Source organism: Taeniopygia guttata, chromosome 2, assembly GCF_048771995.1.
Source record: "Taeniopygia guttata chromosome 2, bTaeGut7.mat, whole genome shotgun sequence".
Classification (NCBI taxonomy): domain Eukaryota; kingdom Metazoa; phylum Chordata; class Aves; order Passeriformes; family Estrildidae; genus Taeniopygia; species Taeniopygia guttata.
This window is the reverse complement of record NC_133026.1, coordinates 74,659,939-74,679,950: the sequence shown is the minus strand read 5'-3', so window position 1 is coordinate 74,679,950 and position 20,012 is coordinate 74,659,939. Positions and strand designations below refer to the sequence as shown.

Genomic DNA, 20,012 nt, shown 5'->3' with positions numbered 1-20,012 from the left:
ATACTGGTAAAGAATAACCTGCCTTTCATATTCCATCTGATTTAATACCACCCTTCTGAGCAGAGAGAGAACATCAGTAACAGGGAGAGATAGTTTATCACATCTCAGATCATGCACAAGATTATTTTGGAGGTTGCCTAAGTCAGTGAGATGTACTGTCAAGGAGAAAGGCTAATAAAAGCTGTGACAACCCAGTTTGTTCTTGTCAGTTTGTAATGTGCAGAGTATTGCTTTACTTCAAAAACACTGTTATAAACTTTAAAAATTGTCATTCAATTTTCTACAAAAATGTACAAGACCCAGAAATCCATAACCAGCTTCTGGAAACCTACCAGTATATTTGGGAAAGGAAGAACTTTCAGCACATTCCAGTTATCTAGGTACTACCACAGGAATACAAGATTGTGTGTCATAGGTGCCAAAATTTTATTCTTGTTTTTAAAGGAATTTTGTATTTTTTCATGAGCCACCATTTTTAATGACAGAAGTAAAGAAAATTAATCTTCAAAAGGACCAGTATATTATATAATTTTGATAGGATAGAGAAGTGCAAATTTTGGCCAAAGTTTATTATGGCAGCTACCTGCCACGACCTCAGGCAGATGGGATGAGCCAGCTAGCACTGCCCATGTGAGGACAGGAGGCCACCACAAGAGAGGCCCCCCAGGGGAACTGCGTCTGCCACCCTGGTGGTGCTGAGCGCTGCTTGTGGGTGAGCAGCTTCGGTAAATCTGCACGCTGAGAGGAGATGAAGGGATGAGAGAAGGACACTTGTGTGCCAGCCCAAAGAGTCCTTTATTTCCCCAGGTGGGGTAAGAAAGGTGCCTTCTGAGTGGGTGCATGAACAAATGCCAAAAATATCCAAGATTACAGTAACTTAAATAGGGAGCAGGCGGACAGAGGTGCAAACCTGTCTCACCCAATGAGGATAAACCAGAGAGGGATGGTATCAATTATAAAAACCAATGATAAAATAACAGGGGAGTACAAAAGTTCAGGGGACAAATAGCAAAGTTAAACTGGGGTGATTGCTACAGAACTTTCTCAAAGAAACTGGGGGTGGTTACAGACTTGACAACCAAAAGGTTATAAACAAACTCAGATTGATGGAACCAAATAAGGAAAAAAAAGGAAGAGAAGATTGACAGATAACTGGGGAGACAAGTGGTGGGAACTTTTGGGTTAAACAACTTGGATCAAACCAACTGTGAGGGGACAAATGGGGGAGCATAAAGGATAACTTACATTAATAAAGACAACTGACTAAATAAAACTGCACTGCAACAGTTTACTATCTGCCTTTTACCTTACAAATTCTCACTGTACTGTCAATAGAGGTTTCTGCTCACCATTGATTTGCAGCTTCATACTAAAAATACTTGTAAAGTAATACCCTGGACCTGGACATCTCCTGGTGAAGCACAATGTAGAAGACAAGTATTAAGTAGACAAGCTTAATTCAGTTTTCTCCTGCTCTGATATTTAAATTTCTGACAATACACATTCAGCTCAGGGCAAGTGGTCACATACTCCTCATTCCCTTATTTGTTTCTTGTACAGGAGACCTGCTGCCCTACCTCAACACAGATGAAGTAATTTTCTAGTGCGAAAGAAGAGATAAGCTAGCCAGCTCCCACTTAGATTTTCTTATAACTGATACTGTCTTCATAGGCAAAACAGAGAGAAAATGAATAGTAGGTGGGTGGGGAGGTGACGCATCTGACTCTGTCATTCCCTTTCCAAGAAGCATGTTGACTGAAGGCATATAAATGCTGAGGCATATTCTGGAGGCTTAGGCTCCAGACATCCAGGCTGTGGTCCTGATCATAATAAGTACAACTCTTTTGGCAACTTCTGAAAATCTGAGTCAAATTTTGTGTGTGTACGTGTGTTTGTGTGTGTGAGGACAAAGGCAGACTACAGAAAAGCCCAGTTTTGCTTCAATAAAGATTCAGGATAAAATTCATAATTGAAAGGAGCACTAGTGAAAACTTATGAAAACCTTTTCCTTATGAAGAAGGACTGGACTGGCTAAACTTTCAAAGTCGCTTTTGATCATTTTGTCTGGGGCTTCATAATAGTTATCTTTTTGTTTTAACCAATAATGATTTTAATGAAAAACACAGACTATTTGGAAATGGCAACTGTATAGTTTTAACAGTCAAGGAAGAGTCTGCAATGACAAAGCATAGGAAAAGTACTCTGTTTTTAAGAAACATAACAAATTAAAATGCAATCTAGGTTATGGCAAAGCATAAAGATCTCTGATGTATGAAATTCAGAAAGCAGATATATCTGAACACTTTTAAATATAACATTGTTGCTCTGGCTTAATAGGAAACTGGTTGATATGCTATTTATTTATTGATGAAGCCCATTCTAATGGGTTTCAAAATGACTGCTGTTAGATAAAATTTCAGAGGAGTGAATTATTCAATATTCCTAAATGGCACACTAGACTGCCTGCCACATTTTTGCAGTAAAACATCCAAAGACAAATATACTACTTAATTATACTAAAATCAGCAGATGAGATAGAAGCCCTCATTTGATTAAAAAACATTAACTCCATTATGACAGAAACTATATATTGAGCAGTAATATAATGAAAAAGAATCATTACCTGATCATTAAAATAATGAAGTCATACTATCAATAATGATAACAATAGCAATATGTGTTTTGGGAAGACTTCTCTTGTTGTTCAGATGTTGAGCGCAGCAGGAGCTGAATGCTTCTCAGACATTATGCAGCTCAGCTACAAGATATATCAACGTTGAGATTCATGCCCATAGAGTTATGATTAGATCCTATAATCATCACTATTATGAGGGGACTTGAATGATATTACACAGGAGGATTTAAGCAATAAAGACTTTTAACAGTTCTGATTCCCTTTCAAAGCACAAGTCTTTAAACAGCTTGGTTGCTACAGCCATTTCTTAGCAACAGGAATCAAAGAGAATAATGGCTCACAAAGACAAAGCAGTAAGCTCAGCAGTAACAGATACAGCACAAATAGGCTGTCAGCAAGGCTGATGAGATTTTTAATATGTGAGCACCTCCTGTCTCACAAGGAGAGCTGGCATGTAGACCTGCAGGGAAAATGTCATACAGTGTGCATAGAAATTAGTCAATATTGAGTCAAAAGGCAGAAAGTTTAATTTGTTCTATATCTTCAAAGATCACCAGGTTCAAGTCAGGAAACTTTGGAAAATGCAAAAAATATTTAAATGCCCTCTCAAGAAATGAAGACAATAAAGGGAAATGGAGAAGGCAAGGGAGAGGAGAGGGAGATGGCCAGAACTGAGAAGATTTGAGAACAGAATTGATGAAGGAAGCAGTGCCTAGGTCTTGTCCAGTTTTGCTCTCCATGGCTCATGGAGACATTCAGTTGTCCATGGAGCTTCATAACATAATTTCCTGTATTTGTTCCTTAAGGGTTACCTTCCTGTCCGTCACCGACTCAGTGATTTTCAGTAGGCGATTTAGTGATAAGTTTAAAGGAAATATTTATGAGTGAACATGAACGACAATTGCACAGGTGAGTGGAAGGAAGAAGGAAGGAAGGAAGGAAGGAAGGAAGGAAGGAAGGAAGGAAGGAAGGAAGGAAGGAAGGAAGGAAGGAAGGAAGGAAGGAAGGAAGGAAGGAAGGAAGGAAGGAAGGAAGGAAGGAAGGAAGGAAGGAAGGAAGGAAGGAAGGAAAGGAAGGAAGGAAGGAAGGAAGGAAGGAAGGAAGGAAGGAAGGAAGGAAGGAAGGAAGGAAGGAAGGAAGGAAGGAAGGAAGGAAGGAAGGAAGGAAGGTTAAGAAAAGATGCAATAAGACAATTACATTCAAAGTACCCATGAGACATCCTGAAGCAGCCCAACTTACATAAATAATTTACTCCATTCTGTCAATGTCGTTACTCCTATGCTGAAGCTATAATGCATGGTTTCCTACTTCTTAGGGGAGACAATTTTGTCATGTTGCTTGTGCATTGAAATACTCTTGCACATTAATAAATATGGCACATAGTACGCTGAATGTTTTTATCCACTGTCACTGGACTGTTATGCATCCTGCATTTTCATCAGAAAGTAAAATATACAAAAAGAAGACGCACAGAAAGATAGTAACAGACAAGATAAATCTGTGTCATTTTTAATACACTTGTAGTGCTTTGTGATGGAAGGAGAAAGGATTTGTCAGCAGGTGAGATAAAAATAAACCCAGTCAGATACTGCATACTTTAGATTTAGCTAGGTACTACCTTAAATCAGTAAGGACATTGCTCTCTGCAGTTCAATAGGGATTCACAAATTCTGTCTCATTCCTCTCTTGTCTGACTATAAACAGGGGATTCTGGTCGCAGCTACAACAGGATACTCGAAGAGATGAAACCAGTAAGTTGATACCAGGTACCTGTGATTGTAAGTGTTTACCTTGAGGCTACTTGAGAATAGTTACTCTGGTTTTCTATTGAAAATTGACTGCCAGGTCACACAGGTGAATTCACTGCAGCTGCTTGCCTCCCACAGTGCTCTCAGTGCTAAGAATGAAGTGGTTTACTAGGATTAGTTGGGACAACACCAGTCAACAAATTTCATTCCATTGCAGAAGCTTCAGAGATCAGTGAAATATTTTTTTCTCCTAGTTTTTTAATTGCGGCTGCAACCAGTTGCCTCCAGCTTCTTAGGCTTTTAAGAGATGTGCATCTATACCCCTTCTTAAGCAGCCCTAGGTCAATAAAATTAATCTGGAGAAAGTATGAAATTAGATGTGATTTTTATCTCTGATCTCATTCTGTCTACTATAGACATTTCAGGGATAAAAAACATACATGTTAAAGACAGAACTGAATTGGAATTGATGTATTTAATTGTTTTTTCAAAATATATTTGGTGAAACTGTTCTCCTCAACCAGGTAAATGTACAATGAGCAGTTTCAATACATTTACATGGAGTAAGTTGTACTGAGGACACTGCAAATTGAGTAAAGCATGCAGTGACACAGGGGTGCTTTACAAAATGCATGAAAGTAGATTGTAAATGTTGTGGAAGAGGAATGTGTAGCTGAGATCCTCAAGAGCTAGAATGTGGCAATTGTGGGAATCATAGGGCAGGATTGGGCAGATAAATATTATCCTAGGTCACTGCTTGGTCTCTAATAATTAAAAAGAGAGATTAAATTGTTTGTATGTGCAAGAGTTCTGCCAGGATGTAGATGCAGCTGTCATGGTTTGACATGGAAAAATAATTTTGTCAGAAGAAAGAGGTCAATCCATTCAGGGGTCAGGTTTGGATACTGACACTTGGGGTGGCCAATTGAAGGTGGACACGCCTCTGAGAACACAGAGGGGTTAAAAGCAGAATTCCCAGGAGAACTCGCTCTCTTTGGTTCCGGTCAGGGTGCAGTGCAGGACTCGCCCCTGCCTGGCCCGTGGCTGGGTGGGGGAGGGGACCAATGCGGCCCAGCTTGGGGTAGGGCGAAGGGTGGAGGGGGCTGGAACCAGGCTGGGCCCCTGCAGATGGAAGGGTGGGGAAATTTGGGATGTCTCTGTCCCCCCCCCCCCTCAGAGTCGAGAGAGAGAGAGAGAGAGAGAGAGAGAGAGAGAGAGAGAGAGAGAGAGAGAGAAAGAAACAGTGGCAATTTTGTCAGCAGTAAGCCGCGGGGAAGAAGAGCGGGGTTGAGGCCTGAACGTGTCCAGCTGCCCATGGGAGCTGGAGCCTGGGGAGAGAGCCAGCCAGGAGAGTCAGGACTTTTAACCCTTCCTTGAAAAATGAAATCTTTGTGAAATTTTACTCCTCCTCAGTTTGAAAGAGGGGAAGAGAGACAGCCAGGACCCTGGGATGTTAGAAGGAGGAATCCTAGGTGGGAGGAGATGATGGAGTGGCTTTTTGGCTGGACTTTTTCTTGGTAGCCACAGACTGAACCGATCTTCTCCTCCAAGAGAGACTGTATTTTAGGAGGATGCCGGTGAGCCAAAGAGACCATGCTTCAGCTGGGAAAAGATAGAAGTGGAGCGAACAGAGAAAAGTTAAGGAGGTTTGTGGTGGTGCCCCCTGTCTTCAGAGATGAAGAAGAGAAGAAGATCTCTGTTCTTGGAGACCCTCGCCCCCAGGAGGAAATGGGGGGGACTGCGGTCCCAAAAATGAAAAAAATGAACTGTTGTTTTTTCCCTCTTGGCAGAGCATCCTTGAAAAAAAAATCCTAAGAGCAGTCTGTCCATCCATGCATTGGTGGTGAGAGCACTGTGCAAGGAAAGGAGAGTGTTACACTGGCAGATTTTCTCCGGGCAGTTCCATGTATGACATGGAAACACAGGATGTGGCAGCTGTGGTTCTTGAGGGGTCTGTGGCACAGGAGAGACTCCTCTCTCCCTCGATGGACTGAGTGTTGGTTGTCTGGAGGGTGGAAACCTGATTGGGGTCCAGGGTGTGTCTCGCTGTGGTTTGTTGGAGTTGGGTGTTGGGAGGATGAATGTTTTGAAAGGTTTTCATTTTGAATTTTGTGTGTGGTTTATTTTTTCTTTCTTTTTTCTTTTATAGTAGTATAGTAGTAGTAGCTTAATAAAGTTTTTCCCCTTGTTATTAAGCTTGGGCCTGCTTTGCTCTGTTCTCGATCGTATTTCACAGCATTCAATTGAGAGGTTGCATTTTCATGGGGGTGCTGGCATTGTGCCAGTGTCAAACCATGACAGCAGGATTGACCAGGAAGGAACAGGAGGATTTTAGGAGTCTCTTATCAATTCTAGCTGCAATCATCATGAAAAACTTACTTTTTGGGAGGATATTCTTGTCTGTAATATTTACCTTGTTCTGTCTTACACTACCAAGAGTGTAAATGAAAACAAAGGTTTTATTTTTTTCTATTCATACTAGAAAATCTTTAGTACTAATGAGGCTAGCCAGATTGAAAGCCTGGAAGAATAATTTCTATACTAGTAAATCCAGAGAATGAATATTAGATTAGAAACAATACTGCAAATTCCCTTGGACTAACCCATCCATATGTCTAAGTCCTGACCTGAAGGGGAATACCTCCAGAGATGGGAAAAGTTCAGTCTCATTAAGCATGCATCTCTCAGTTTCTTTGTTAGAACTGCCAATCTTAGATATCAAAGTAAAAGTGATGACATTCAGGATCAGTGAGAACAGCATTAGTAACAGAATTTTAAAAAGTAATCTACAAATCTGAGATTACAAAATAACTTTGTTGCATCATCGAATATTCTGTCTTCCAAATGTTTAAATAGTATCTTCATTTCTGTGGTGTTGTTCACTTCCCACATTACCACAATTCTAATAAAAAAAAAAAAAATCTCTGCTAAAAAGAGAGTAATTAGCTAATAGTTTGTTGGGAAAATGAAATTTTAGTATTCCAGAACACCAGAGACTTTGAAATTTGCTCCAGCAAGACTGACTTATAAAATCACTTTGGTGAACTGGTTGACCCCAAGCTCAAATTTTAAGGCTATCCAGGCTTCCCAGTACTACTTTTCCTATTGGAAAGATCTACCCCAGATTGTCATTGCTCTTATAGCAAGGAAATATCAAACATTTGGGCAAAACCATTGCCAGTTTTCTCCTGCATTTTTCTTTTCACATCACCATTCTTCAGATTAACAAACAGTAGCCCTCATTTTATTAATGTATTTATAATTGGGTTTGTATGGCAATATAGATAAGACCTGTTATCACAGATTTTGTCACAAGATATTTTATTACTCAGAAATTGTACATAAAGAACTGAAATTTTTTTCTAATATAAACCAAAAAACCAAAAGTAGTTTTCTAAGAAATAGCCAAGATACTGTAATGTCACTCTAAACAGAGAACCCAATCACTCAGTCACTTAGATATAAAATGTGATATACAGGGCAATTAAAGTAATAACAAAAAATACTTGATTTATCTCAAAAACTACAGCAAAAAGAAAATAATTCTGTGCACTGCTAATAGGAATCAACCTACATTGCTCAGAAGGATTTATTGAGTAAATGTACGCCTCTACTTCTAATATTTAGCTATCACTGTAGTGTTGACTGTCTCCAAGCTGACTTAGAATACAGAGAATTTGACATATCTTTTCTGAAAAACTATCTGGTTTATTGTGGGGTTTTTGATCATATTCACTACAACTTTATAAAATTACTCTCAAGACCCATGGTTCACTTTCTCCCAAGTTAATGAGTTCAAGAAAAAAGGTTCTGAACTAGAAATCAATTCTTACATAGTTTAAAATTATTTTTGAAATCTTAGGAAGATTTTCCACTATTCTTTTTTGTCATAATTCCTTCCCGGATTCTATTTAGCTACAGTGCATTCATGATTCATTTTTCTCTTGCACATGAGCCTTTATGACAAAATTTTTCTTAGAAGATTGAGAATTGATCTGTAAAGAACATTAGTGTGGTAGATAGGGACAGGCGGAGCGGAAGATTACCGGGATGTCACGGAAAGACAGACCCCTTCCCCCCTCTCTCTCCCCTGCTTATCTGCTAACCCCAGGAGTCAGAAAAGAATGTAGCCACACCTGTCCTGGTAAAATTCCACTACCCACTATCGTCCGAGACCCCAAACCCCCCTCTGACGTAGCAAAGACTCCTAAACCTATTTAAACCCACGAAATAGGATAATAAACGCTTTTCAACCGTCTGCCATATTGGTGTCTGCGTGTGTTGATTAGCCCGAGTGGCTTGGACGAGACCAGGCCGCCGTGCTGCCATCTGAACCAGGCTCCTGGTTGTCTTTCATAAAGGCAACATACTGGTGCCGAAAACCCGGGACAAAAGAAGAAAAATTTGCCCGGCTGACGGGTTTCACCTGGACAGAAGCAGCGGCCAGGACGGTGGAACCGTACCCAGGCGTAGGGGAGACGTCCCCGGACCCGCGAGCGTCATAGGCAGCGTCGCATGGGTCGTAAGTATGAGGCAATGGAATATCGCGTTTAAGCTCAGGAACTTTTATCTTGCTATAGCAAGGCTGCCTGGGCTTGGAGCAGCCGAATGCTCAGTGGATGCCATGCATCCGGGGATATGGGAACAGTATACAGCCACGCTAGCCGGAGAAGCAAAATCCTCAAGCGAAAGCATTACGGCACGGGGCAAGGTAAAAGAAACCCCACGCAAAGCAATAGAAAAACAAAAGACGCAGAATGCAGCGCGCACGTGTTTATTAGTCAAACCCGAGCTCGGGGGGGGGGCGAAAGCGCAGACCGTCCCTGAGGAGGGTCCACCCGGGACCGGAGACCCGAGAGGGCTCAGCGCGACAACCCCTTCCCCGGATCAGAGCGCAGCCCGGCCCCGCCGCGGAGCTGAGCCCAGCCCAGCCCGGCAGAGGCAGCGCTGCCGCCGGAGCGGCGCATTTCAAGCGGCGCGGCCCCGACCCCGCCGGAGCGCGCTCCGAGCAGCGCGACTCCGCTCCCGCCGGAACCCAAGCCCGCCCGCGGCTCCGCGCCGCTTCCCCGCCGGCGCGCCGAGCGGAGCAGCGCCGAACCCCGCCGCAGAAGCCCCCCGGGACGCCCCCGCCGCAGAAAACCCCCGGGACACCCCCACCGCGAAAAACCCCCGCGAAAACCCCGCCGCAGAAAAACCCCGAGAAGCCGCCGCTCCCCAATCCGTCCTGCCGCCGGTCAGAGATCCGCGGTCAAAGGCGCAGCCGCGCGCGGGGCGCTCTTGGCGAGAGCCGGCGGGAGAGACCGGAGTCGCAGGGGCCGCGGCTCGGGGAGAATCCCCGGCCGCGCGGCCATGCGGTCGTTTTGAAAATGGCGCCGAATGCCGCGGAGGGGGGCGGAGCCCGGGCGGTCCCGGCGCGAAAACCCGGACACCGCGCGACTTCAAGGGCGCGCGCGCGCGGGAGAAAGGGGCGGAGGGCGGCTCGGGACACAGAGCCAATCAGCGGCCGCGCCAGGCGCCGCCACCATATAAGGGAAAAACCACCCCCCGCGGGGGGCGCGGCGAGCCGGGGGGGCGGGAGCGGCCCCTCCCCCGCGGGGAGGAGCGAGCCCGGGGCCGAACAAAACGGCGCGGGGCCCCGGAAGTACGCTGGCATTTCATTTCCGGCGCGGAGCCTGGCAACAGCTCTACCGACCCCTCCGAGCCGGCGGGAGCGCGCGGGTGGGGGGGGGAGCGCGCGGGCGGGAGCGCGCGGGGGGGGGGGGGGGGCGCGCGGGCGAACCCAGCCCCCTCCCACCGCAAATAACGGCGCGCGTGCCGCAAGGTCAGCAAGAGACGCCCCGATACGGGACCCCGGGGTAGCCCTGGCCATGAAAGTGGGGAGAAAGCCCCCGGGGATGTGGGGGACGTGCTGCCTCTGTGGCAGTCAGAACCCCCATGTGGTGAGACCATGAGAGCCACTGCTGCACACCACTGCTAACAACCGAACTTGACCCTCAAAACAAAACTAATGAGAAGCTATGAGTTCTGTTTGCAGGGCACGCTTGTGAACCATCCCAGTGACACACACACCCCTGCTCCAGAAAGAGATAACAGACCACCAAACTGCCAGACAACACCTGAAAATCCCACGGTGGTCCTACATCACTCAGACGAAAAAATATACCATCTTCTCGAAGAACCTAACAGACTCCACAAAAGGGAAATCATCACAGGTATAACTATCGCGATGCTGCTCGGCTTGAGAGCAGCTAGCACAGCCACGGGCGTCTCAGCCATCGCGACCCAGCAACACGGACTCTCCCAGCTGCAAGTTACCATCGATGAGGACCTGCAGAGGATCGAGAAATCCATCTCCTATCTAGAGAAATCAGTCTCTTCACTTTCAGAAGTAGTTTTACAAAATAGGCGGGGACTTGACCTTTTGTTTATGCAGCAGGGAGGACTGTGTGCAGCTTTGAAGGAGGAATGCTGCTTTTATGCAGATCATACGGGAGTCGTTAAAGACTCCATGGCAGAACTCCGAGACAGACTGGCTCAGAGAAAGAGAGACAGGGAGACCCAGCAGAGCTGGTTTGAATCCTGGTTCAATCGATCACCTTGGCTCACCACTTTAATTTCCGCCCTGGTAGGTCCACTGGCAATACTGCTTTTGGCTATTACCATAGGACCATGCCTGCTGAACAAACTAGTCTCGTTTGTTCAAGCCCGTCTGGAAGGGGCAAACATTCTGTTCGTAGGCCACCAACAAATGCTATAAACCAAAAAACTGCAAACACAGTCAGTAGCTAAAGCCTTCAGCACCTGCCTTAAAAAATCTACCCTAATCTACTAAACCACCCTTTCCTTAACAAGTTACAAGTCTGTACCTCACTCCAATGCCTCTATCTACAACTACCTCATTTTGTATATGATAAGGAGGGGGGAGGTGTGGTAGATAGGGACAGGCGGAGCGGAAGATTACCGGGATGTCACGGAAAGACAGACCCCTTCCCCCCTCTCTCTCCCCTGCTTATCTGCTAACCCCAGGAGTCAGAAAAGAATGTAGCCACACCTGTCCTGGTAAAATTCCACTACCCACTATCCTCCGAGACCCCAAACCCCCCTCTGACGTAGCAAAGACTCCTAAACCTATATAAACCCACGAAATAGGATAATAAAGGCTTTTCAACCGTCTGCCATATTGGTATCTGCGTGTGTTGATTAGCCCGAGTGGCTTGGACGAGACCAGGCCGCCGTGCTGCCATCTGAACCAGGCTCCTGGTTGTCTTTCATAAAGGCAACACATTAGAGAAAGTTAAAGTGTCATAGTAGTTATTCATTCCTCAATTTTCCCAGTATTCCTAAAGTAGTTGAGAGTAACTCCCAACTTTGCATATGTGGATCAAATTTATAATTAATTTTCAGTTTTAACATGTTTCTCTAAAGTATTTAGACCAAATTAAAGAATGTCTGCTTTACATTCACTAGCTTTTGTTAATAGGGTGAGGCCACACTTCAAATCCTGTGTACATTTTGGGTCCTTCACTGAAAGAAACATGTTGATGTGCTGGAGTTTTTCTGGAGAAGGGCAGTAGAGCTGATGAAGGATCAGGAATACAAGTCTCATGAGGAGCAGCTAAAGGAGCTTGGATTGTTTAGCCTGGAGGAAAGGAGGATATTATTATTATTATTACTACTATTATTACTATTATTACTATTATTACTATTATTACTATTATTACTATTATTACTATTATTACTATTATTATTATTACTCTTTACAACAACTAGAAATAAGGCTGTCAAAAGATGGGCTTAGGTCCCTTATCTCACATAACAAGCTAGAGGACAAGAGGAAATGATGTCTAGTTGATCAAGGGAAGGTTTAGATTGAAAAGTAGGAAAAAATTCCACACAGAAATGATTGCTGAGCATTGGAACAGGATGCCCAGGGAAGTATTGGAGTCACCATTCCAGAAAGTATTAAAAAGACACATAGATGTGGCTATTAAGGATGCAGTTTAGTGGTGGACTTAGCAGGGCTGGATTAATTATTAGACCTGATAATCACAAACTTCTTTTTCTATCCCAATGGCTCTATGATTCTTGTTTTTTTGTGGAGATCACACCCGGGAAAATGAAACAGAGAGAGACTGGACTTCAATTGTACATGTTTTCTGAAAGGGAGAATGGATGAAGTCCTTTGATAACTAAATAAAATATGAACATGGCTGGTTTTGAGGTAATGAAAGGATTACTGTTACTATTATATATTAATTAAATTTTTGATTTTTTGAAAATGTCACCTGTTTGATTTTTCCAATACGTTCAGAGTGAAAATAAGGAAACAAAGAAAAGCATGAATAAATAGACAGATGGAAGAAAATCCTCATGTGTCATTTAACTGTCAGTGAAATGGGTGGAGCTACCTTACTTTATATGTACTACAAAAATGGGTCCAGGTTGTTGCACAGAACATTCATAAGGACAAAGTGAGAACTGACACCAATCTACAAACACAGCTATAATATCAGTGTGCAGGGTGAAAAAAAATAGAGACCAAGAACTGAGCTCTGACCATTCAGAAAAATTCCCATAGGTGGCTTCCTATAACTATAATAGACTTCGTTTTTTTCCAGCTGTATAAACTGAGCTTTTTATTTCAAATTGACCATTTATATTGGCAGAGAAAGGTAAACAATCTGCAAAAAAAGATATTTCATTATGTATTTCAAATTGGTTTAATCGGCCAATACACAATTTCAAAGAAGAAGAAATGAAAGTGTTGTGAGAAAATAAGACATCAGTGTGTCAAAAATAATTTTATATATTTAAATACAAATATTTCCATTCTGAACTCTCAAGGAATCAGGAAAATGAAATAAAATGCCAAGAAATCCATAAACTTTTAACTTTACTATCTTTAACTCTTTAAAAACTTATAGACAGATGTTTTTGATAATGTGTTAATGATACAGTGTATTCGCTGTCAAAAAAATGCCATGTTAATAGTATGGTTTTATACCTTCACCCAAGAACAGTTTTCAGAAGAAGTGAAAAATGTTGAAAAAGAAAAAAAATAGTTATATTTTTTATGATATTTTTTGCTGTTTGAAGAAAAAAGATATATAAATGTCTTATGTAAAATTATTTTAAACACTTTTCCAAATCCAGTTTGTTCCTAAGATTTGACAAAAGCAAAAGTAGTTCCACAATAAGGTCTACAATATTGCAGAACAATGATTTATAGAGAAAAAGATGGAAACATCCTAATTTTTTTTTGCATGTGATTTTAGATTTTAATCTACAATACCTGTGGTTTTTCTAATATGATCTATGATGTAACAAAAGTAGAAATAGTTGATAAAATAGTTTTAAAAAATAATACAAGCTAATCCAAACTACCTTCTTTTTTCCCTATAGTTAATCTACAAGATAAGAAAAAATTTAATCCAAGATGAAAATAAAAAATGGGAATTCAAAGGAAAAGTAAACCATCTATTAAGATGCCATGAATATTTCTGGGGAAGACCAAAAGACAAGTAAATACAAACACCAAAAGTTTGGGATTTTCCTCCCATTCGAAGAAGAGCGCAACAGAGATTTGATAAAAAATCTTCATGAGGACAAAGCAATTAAATTAAATATCTATACCCTAAAAAACCTAACATGAGTTTATCCATTGCCATTAGTAAGTCCTCCTCTCCACAGTGTTTCACAACAAATGGTGCTCTTTGCACAGTATATTTATTGTGTGTCTTAAACTATTGTAGCAGGCAGTTAACTGGCAAAAATGTAAGAGTTATCTATGCTCCCTTTACCTAGCAATTCTGACCAGTAACTCCTAACAGGTTATTTTAATTTTTCTGTGGTGTCTTAGGTAGTAATCAAAGCAATCTTTACTGAATAAAGCCCATATTTTGTTAGAAAAAGACTATTGAATGATACAGGGAAAATGCAGGTATAAATATTTCAGCACTATTGCCTGGGAATCCAGTGAAAGTTTCAAGAGATTTTCTTAATTTGTCTTTTTAAAGGATGTTTGTAAAATCATGATTTTCAATATTGCTGTGATTCAAAATCTGAGAAAAATCAGTCACCCTTCTAGGATATTTGAGAAAGTAAGTTAAGGTACAAAATCTAAGCAAAGTAAGCAGGTGGAGCTGATTAAATTAAAATAGACTAAGATGCTGAATTATGGCCAGACATTGCAAACCTATAATTTGTAATTTTTGAACTTCCTCTGAAGTACATTGTCACTCTTGGTTCTGTTTGAGACATGACAGTTATAGAGACGCTGATGACTGACTGCTGCATTACAGGATCTTGTACTGCTTTTGCTGAGTAAAAACAGAGGAGATGAAGAAATTGGAAGGGTGACATAAGAAGAAAAAGTAGATCAAGGTAGAAAACAACAACAAAAATTTAGTGATTCTCTCATGCCTTTGGACAAAAGAAATCTTCATGGAAACTGAAGCACACTGGCAAACTGCTAGAGATAGCTGTCACTCTTACACTTAAAGAATGCAATGAATTGTCTCAAACACTGACAAAGAAGGAAGTTCCCACAAGAAAAGCTCCCCAACAGTCTCAAAGGGCAAACAGGAAAGTGTTAATTTCAGGCCTATATGGAAAGGTTTGGAATTAGCACACTGGACAAGATTCCACTGTGTAGACTGTAGGAAAAGCTCAGACACAATGAGAGGAAGATGCCAGGCCTGGTGAAGCAGATCTAGGTAACCTATTCACACAAAAATTCCCACCATGGCAAACTGCAGGAAAGGAAGCAACTGCTTACACAAATGCCATTCCAAGTTGTGAGAACATTGTAAGGCTCTGCGTACCTGGGATGTGGACTGTATATAGTTCTCCAGATGAACATTTTGGGGACCCCCACCACTGAGAAGACCAGAAGAAGAGCCATCAGGATGCTGCTAAAACTCACATGCTGGTGACTATAATCTCTCTCTCTATTTCTTTTTATCTCCCTCTCTCTCACATGCTGTTAAATAAAATTCATACTATTGACTTTGGCATAAGGCCTTGTTTATACCTCAATTCAGGCAGAACTATCTCTTAATAATCAGACACTAATACTGTTTAAGGAGTGGGATCCTAACATTATTCTTTAGATCATAAAAACTGTGAACACACTAAATATTATTCAGCTATGACATATTGCTTGAGTGTTGAAAAGATGAACCTTATTTCTGTCACTGATGTCCTGTAAGTAACATTTTTGTATCCAAGGAAAACAGGAGCTATCTCCTAGCATATTCAGCCTACCTTCCAAATTTATCTCTTCAGCATTAAACACAAGGCAAATGGGCTTTAATTGTCTGAGATTATTGAAATTCCTGATCTATTCACTGAATTGAACATTTTCCCTTATTTCAGGTCTCCTTGTGCCTATCCTATCTGAATATCAGAAGAGGATTTCATGGTTTGGCATCCACAAGGAATTATTTGTTACTCATTGTTTCTGAAGTTATTAAAAATAAGTTTTAATTACAAATCTTGTTAAAACCATAAATATGTTTAAATCACTGTAGATAGAAATCCTCTTTGCTTCCTGATTTTATCTATATTGAAATAGAGCCACTGCTGTTGAACATTCTGAAATATTTTTGAAATAGAAAACATTAAATAACCTTTCATTATGACGATGTCATCTGGTTTTCTCAAAATCAAAATTTATTGAAAAATAAATTTTTTACTGTTTTGACTGTATTGTTCAACTCACTCAAGAAATTAATCTACAGCAGTATTAGGAATTTTCAGACTTTATTATCAACTTGGTAAAAAGTTAACAACAGAGTTAACAAATACCTAACCAGAAAATTTAAAAAAACTAAGTGGTCTCATAATTTGTCCCTCTTTATATTTCTGATTTTTTTTATAACTGTTCTCCTGTTCTTCTCAATCATGCTGGTTACATTTTAATTTCTGCTTCTCTTTTATCTTCAAATTCTCCAGATTTTGGGGGGGGGGGGGGGTTGAATGCACAGGAGGGTGTTTAACCACTCTTATTGTCATACCTCTGAATGCAGTTTTTTGACATTTACTGGAAAATATTCTTTAAAAAGGTGTCATTATTTCAGTCAGCTTCAGATTCTAGATAATTATTTTCATAATTATTTTTTACACTCATAATTATTTTCAGTTCTGCAAAATTAGAACTTAAAAGAACCAGCCTGTGTAGCATTAATTTGGTTGAATTTGTTTCTTTATTCTTATGTAGAATTATGATCAGAAATAAAAGAGACAGTTTTAAAAGATTTCTTGATCTATAAACATTTTGTCTTATTGACATGAAAAAGAAGCAATAGAATAGAGTATTCAAAAATTTAAGAATAGTGCTGATCCATCTTTAATGTATAAGGAACAAGGATAGAGGGAACAATGTTTCAATCAAGTCAGGCTCATAAAGGATAAATGGACTGAGAAGGGGAGACAATTATTAGTACTGAAAATTGAAAACAAGCAAAAATCTAAATGCATAGAGTTTTATTTAATTTTTCTATATGGTTATTGAGTGTACAGAGAGGAAATTCTTGGAAAAGATTGTATAGTTTTAATCAAATACAAACAGAAAATTCTCTTTAAAAAACTAGCAATAAGGATTTCCTTCAGGGCAAGCATACTTCATATATTCCTTTTCATTTTTATTCTGAATATGGCTGTACTCAGACTCAGTCATACATATTTTTGAGAATGTATTATTTTTTTCTGTTTTATCATAGTGTGTCAGAAGTTTTTTTACTCAGAATTATATGAGTCATGCAGAAATTATGTCTTAATCTCTGAGACCTTGAGACTTTAAATGGAACACTGTAGTCCACTGAATGTTGAATTGTACCTTTCATTTTGAACAATTTGAGAAAAATTTGGGACAATGGATGTGGTTACTCATTCTGGAAGCTTCAGAAGATGACACAAAATAAACCAGATTCTCTTCTATCTTGATGCAACTATGAGCTGCCCTTTATGTTTTGATTTATGTACTCTAGGAATTTTGTTGGTCTGCCATTATTCTGGAGAGCACAAGAATATATATACACATCTATGTGTTTATGCATCTTTAAATGGAGAAACTTTGCCCTTAAGATTTCACAGTTTGTGACTTCCCATTCAGAGGAGAAAATTCAAGTTTTAAAGACAACCAATCAGTTGAGGAGGATTCCATCAAATGTAGGACAGAAGTGAACCAAAGATTAGGCATGAATGCCAGCAAATCCTCACTTTGGAAGTGTAAAAGTAATATCTTCAAAGGGTTCATTGCTTCTTATCATCTCTTTCATGTGCAGAGGCCAATGGCAGCCTTCATCACTAGAGTGAGGACAAAGCGCAGGAAGTCAAAAGGAGAGTGAGAGATTAAACAGAATAGATTGTGATCTTTAGGAAGGCAGAGAAAGACCAGGAAGGTTATAACTCGTATTTCTACCACAAAGAAAAAATTACACCCAAGGGCACATTCAGCAGTGCATTGCCACAAAGACATTCCCCAGCAGTGGTTGTGAGCATTTAGGTGGTGGAAGTAAGATGACCATGACTATGCTTTCCTGCTCCTGGGGTTAGAGGTAGAAAATCATTCAAAATGAGGCAGTGTAATTTTCATTTAATTTTCATACGTAGCCCAGCATTAATGTGTGCTAGGTGTATGCTTGAAAACTGATCAGCTCACACAGAGCTACCTTAATTATAATTTTGTTCTTCACATTACTATTGCCTACAATTTTTGATGTATAGAAATATTTGGCTTGAATCAGTATCTAAAGACTAATACAGCAACTTTAACATGGAAAAAAACTTTAAAGTCCTTCCCTTTAGCTTTCTTCAACTTCTTTGTAAGAACATATGATTCATCATATCTAATGCACGTTTTTATCCCTATCTCTTCCTGAGGTTTTAAAAATACTTTGGATTTTTCCATTTATGCTGTAACGAAGCAAAAATAATGTTAAAACAGTGATGCAGTATCACAATGGTTGTACATACAGCAGAGCACCAAATTAATTCACAGCATCTGTAATGTTGGATCACCCAAGGGGAGAGATACACAAAGAAAATCAGTACCATCTAAAAGCAATTTCTGAAACAATTTCTTCTGCAGAGATTGTCATGTAAGAGACAATCAATCTGATAAACATCAACACATTATCATCGGACCGTTCAGGGTATGAGTATAAATAAAGTTTTAAATTAGAGGAGGACCAGAAGAGAACACTAGAAATGTGTGTAGAGAAGAATATGAGAGATGTCTAGCATAGATACTGGACAGAAACAAATGTTCTAGGTTCTGCAACATCAGCTATTTCTATGAAATTGTTGGTGAAAGACAAGGAAAAGTCCACCTCAAGATAACATTATGATACTTTTGTCCCTCTATAAAAAACTAATAGAATGACACTTTTCTTTTAGCTTAAATCTTGTTTTCTAAACAGCAAAAGCAATGCATTAAAAATTCTGAACCATCAAATGTATTATGTTGTGTAAAACAACAAATGTCAGAATTACTATTTGCATTATATTCTGGTAATAAACAAATAGATGCAAAGAATCTGGGCGTTTGTATGGTGCATTAATTTGCCAAATGGGTAAGTGAGGCACAGTAGGTTAGGTTTTCAAAAATACAACAGGAAATTGGAGGCTAAACTTGAATTTAATTGATGATGATAGGGAAAATTTTCAACAGATATTAATAGGGAGTTTGGACAATATCTAAAGGGAAAACAAACAAACAAGCCCACACATAATCCCCTCTTGGAAACTTAGGTGCTTCAGAAACCACTGCTGCCTCTATTTGTGTCATTTATGTAAGCAAGTAAATCTTCAATACTGGATGTATCAAAACCAGTGTTACTTTGGCTGTTCTGAGCATATTAGGCATAAGTAAAATCATTCAAAATGTACAAAACAAGCCTCCACTTAGATAAGTCCCCCACAGGGCCCTATTTAGAAAATGTATTCAGAGCAAAATTAGTGTATAAAGACAACACTGATTACGGTATCACGCATAAGAACAGCAGTCCCAGTCATTTCAAAGCACAGCAAAGAAAGAGAAGCAAAAAACAGAGAACCTGACTCTGTGGCCCACGGATGACATTATCTATGCTGTAAACAGAAAAATTTGTTTGCTTCAGGGAGTGCTTATACATCTTGTTCTTATCAGCCATGGGGTAAAGAGCAATATATGTAAGCAAGCATTGGAACCGAATGCTGTAATCTAGTGATTTTGCTGGCTAAATGTTCTGAAAAAATATCAGTTGATCACAAATTTTGTTTTGGGACCATCAGTCTGATAGTCTTAATAGCACAGCTTTATCAACAACATAAGCCTACTTTCACCAAAAAAAGTAAATCCACCTTTGCTTCAAGACTTGTTCTTAGTTGGGCGATAGGTGCTACTGGAGAAAAAGGTGAGGGTTTTCTATGGCAAGGAATGCTTGTTTTCTAACTCTCTGCGATAAACTGTGATGACTGAATTGTCATATTGTAAAGATAGTAGAAGCAATAATCATCACAAAACCCATTTTTTTCTTATTCACTAAGCCCGCAACCTGGTGATCTGAACAAATGTCCTGCTTAAAGGCATAAGGGCTAGTGTGTTAAATATATGTCTAAACAGAGTTTTGAAATACATTAAGCTT

The 20,012-nt window shown here is 40.2% G+C and overlaps 1 long non-coding RNA gene across 2 annotated transcripts in view; it reads left to right on the top strand.

Annotated features, from left to right (window-relative positions):
* LOC140682348 (uncharacterized) overlaps positions 1 to 15,302 on the top strand; it is a 29,704-nt gene extending 14,402 nt beyond the window's left edge. The window contains exons 2-3 of one of the 2 annotated variants that reach the window (XR_012053970.1): positions 4,340 to 4,386; positions 13,786 to 15,302. This is a non-coding gene — a long non-coding RNA (uncharacterized lncRNA). Of the gene's footprint in view, positions 1 to 4,339; positions 6,579 to 13,785 lie in introns of those variants that run through there. The other variant, XR_012053969.1, reaches the window with a different exon arrangement.
* The last annotated feature ends 4,710 nt before the right edge of the window (positions 15,303 to 20,012 follow it).